General features: G+C 37.5%; 1 pseudogene; it reads right to left on the bottom strand.

The window, feature by feature from the left end:
* Positions 1 to 1,483: 1,483 nt before the first annotated feature.
* On the bottom strand, positions 1,484 to 2,320 carry LOC124962872 (eukaryotic translation initiation factor 3 subunit J-like; annotated as a pseudogene).
* Positions 2,321 to 3,594: the final 1,274 nt, after the last annotated feature.

Raw genomic sequence — 3,594 nt, 5'->3', positions numbered from 1 at the left:
GGCCTTGCTAAATTGATGAGGCTGACTTTGAATTCATAATCCTCCTGCCTCAGCCTCCCGAGTTGTTGGGATTACAGGCGTGCACCATTGAGCCGGACTGCTTCTATTAATTACTTTTTTTTTAAAGCATTCTTTTTTAATGTTTATTTAATTTATTTATATATATTAATGTGGTGCTGAGGATAGAACCCAGTGCCTCACATGTGCTAAACTGGCACTCTACCACTGAACCACAACCCCAGCCCCATGCTTCCATTAATTTTTGAGTTTGAAAATCTAACTAATCCTTGCGAAGAATATCCTACGTCTAAATACCATCTAAGGTAAAAAGCACCCGACATTAAAAGAGATAATTTTATTCTGGCTAGTGCAATAGGGAGAGTGTTCATTAATGAGGAAAATCTTCAATGGGAGGAGACTTATGGTTTATGAAACTTATGGTTTTAGAAAACAAGGGAATCATTGAGGAAGGGTGGAGGCAAGTCTTATTTTGGATATGTCAGGGTGAGGTGGTCTTTTGTCTCTGAACACCCAAGGGAAGAGGAATTTCTCAATCATTAAAAAGCACTACCTCGGTATGGTTTTGGTATTTTAAGTGCCGGCTTGAGGTAAAAATTCACATACTGTATGATTAACTCATTTAGGGTGTGCAATTCATTGTGCAGCCATTGCCACGATCCATTTTAGGACAATTTCATCGCTCAAAAAGAAATGTCATACCCATTAACAGTCACTCCCCATTTCCAATTGTCCAGTTCCAGGCAATGGCTAATCTACTTTCTGCCTCTATAAATTTGCCTGTTTGACATTTCATATAAATGGAATCATCCAATATGTGGTCTTGTAATTGGCTCTTTCACTTGGCACGGTGTTTTCAAGGCCTATTCATGTTGCAACATGCATCAGTACCCCGTTCTTTCTTATTGCCAAATTGCATTTCGTTGTTTACCACATTTAGTTTTTGCATCACCAGTGGTAGATGTTTGAGTTATTTCCCTTTTTAGCTACTATGAATAATACTGCTATGAACATTTGTTCCAAGTTTTTGTTGTGAACATGTTTTCAATTATTTTAGGGATCTACCTCTGAAATTGCTAGGTTCAATGATAACTCTGTTTAATTTTTTGAGGAACCACCAAACTTTTCCCAAGTGGCTGCACCATTTTATACTCCTACCAACAATATATGAAGGTTCTAATTTCTCCATGCCCTTGACAACCCTTTATTTATTTTTAGTACTAGGAATTGAACACAGGGTGATCTACCACTGAGCTACATCTCCAGACTTTTTTATTTTTTATTTTGAGACAGCATCTCGCTAGGTTGCTGAGAACTGGCCATCTTCCTGCCTCAGCCTCCTGAGTCACTGAGATTACTGGTGTGTGCTACTACCTGGCTTCAACATTTTTTTTTTCTAAATAACTATCCCAGTGAGCATTAAGTAGGATCTATGTGTGTGTGTGTGTGTATTGAAGATAAAATGTCACATGAAGTTTTAATAGGCTTGTACATAAACTGCATCTATAACCACCATAATCTGACAGATCATCTTTCTTTTGTGGTGGTATTTAGTTTACCTCCAGGAAGTACGTCTTTCTACTTTTCGACCTTGCTTTGTTTTTCTTGCTTCTATTTTTTTTTTTAACTGCAAAGCACAGTCAATGAATTGTCAACCTTTTTCAAAAGATCCATTTCTAATATAATACACTCATCTCAAACTGAAGGTTTCAAAAACCTGATATAGTAGAATTGGGTGTGGTGGTACATGCAGTTCAGGAGACTGAGAATCACGAGTTTGAAGTCAGCCTCAGCAACTTAGTGAGGCACTAAGCAACTCAGTGAGAGCCTGTCTCTAAATAAAAGACAAAAAGGGTTGGGGATGTGACTCAGTGGTTAAGTGCCCCTGAGTTCAATCCTTGGTACCAAAATTAAAACAAACAAACAAACAAACAAACAAAACCTGGTATAATATAGTGACTTCATATTGTATTGTGTAATTTTATTTTTAGTAACTTTTCAAACTCTGTGACATCATCATTTGAAGATGGATTCATAACATCTATTCCATAAACTGCATTATTCACACCCCAAATTTCTTTTGCTAATTTGAGATCTGACCATGATTTGTTTAGCCACAGTTTGTTAATTGTTCTGGTAGGTGTTGGCACTTCAAACTCTTCAGTTCATCCAACCTCTTTAATTTCCCCTTGTCTTCGGTTCCTGTTCTTTCTCTATTATCTTCTCTGCTTTTTTTTTTATTTAAATTTTTTGTCACTTCTGAACTTTTTACTTCTTGTTTTACTTCTGCTTCCTCCCCCATCCTGCCTGCCACCTGGGACATCAATGTCATCCCAGTTATCCTTGACATCCTTGTCCTAGTCTTCCGGTTGGTTCTGCCAGTAGTACTGCTCTTCCCACCTTTTGCACCTGCTCTTACATGAAGAATATGTCCAAAGAATGTGTCCACGTTGGTCCTGGGAGAGTCCCACCTGTTCCTGCAGCTGCCATCTGGAGCCAAATATGAATGTGCGAAGGGAGCATTTGCTCAGCTGAGGTGAGTCACTGAATTTGCTCCCCTTGGTTGACTTGGTGTCCCCTGTGGTTTTGATTGACATTTCCCTGATGACTAATGATGCTGAGCATCTTTTCATGTGCTTAAAATTGAGTGTCCCCTTTAATTTTGTTTTTATACTTTTATTTTTCATTGACAAATAATAATTATATGTATTTCTGAGGTATGATGTGATGTTTTGATATATATATGTATTGTGGAGTGATAAAATCAGGCCAGGCAGCATATCCATCACCTCAAATATTTTATCATTTCTTTGTGATGAGAACATTTAAAAACCTTTCTTTGGCCAGGTCTGGTGGTGCACGCTTTAATCCCAGTGACTCGAGAGGCTGAGGCAGGAGGACTGCAAGTTCAAAGTCAGCCTCAGCAATTTAGCCAAGTCCTATCTCAAAACAAAAAATAAAAGGGCTGGAGATGTGGCTCAGTGGTTAAGTGCCCCTGGGTTCAATTCCTGGTATGAAAACAAAACAAAGCAAATAAGCAAACAAGCAAAAAACCCAGACAAAAACAAAAAAAAACAACTTTATTTTTAGCTATTTTGAAATGTACATTAATCATAGTCACTTTACTGTCTTTAGAACAATGCCAGAACTTCTTCCTCCTATAGAAGTATGACTTTTAACCCGTTGACCAAGAGTTGCCCTTTTCCTGTCCACTCCCCCACCCCTGCAAACTCTTGGTGACCACCATTCTATTTTCTATTTCATGACTTTTTAAGATTGTACTTACAAGTGAGATGATATTGTATTTATCTCTCTGTGCCTGACTTATTTCATTTAATGTAACATCTTTTAGGTTCATTTAAGTTGTTGAAAGTGACAGAATTTTCTTTTTTTTTTTCTTTAAGGCTCATTATTTTCATTGTGTTTATATAGCATGTTTAAAAAAATGATTCATCCATTGTTGGGCATTAAACTAGTTTTCATATCTTAGATATTGAGAATACTACTACAATGAACATGGGAATACAGGCATCTCTGTAGCATCCTGATTTTAGTTTGGCTAGGTACCCAGTAGTG

The sequence above is a fragment of the Sciurus carolinensis genome, chromosome 13, assembly GCF_902686445.1.
Source record: "Sciurus carolinensis chromosome 13, mSciCar1.2, whole genome shotgun sequence".
NCBI classification, from domain to species: Eukaryota; Metazoa; Chordata; class Mammalia; order Rodentia; family Sciuridae; genus Sciurus; species Sciurus carolinensis.
The sequence above is the reverse complement of the archived record's forward strand: the minus strand, read 5'-3'. Positions and strand labels throughout refer to the sequence as shown.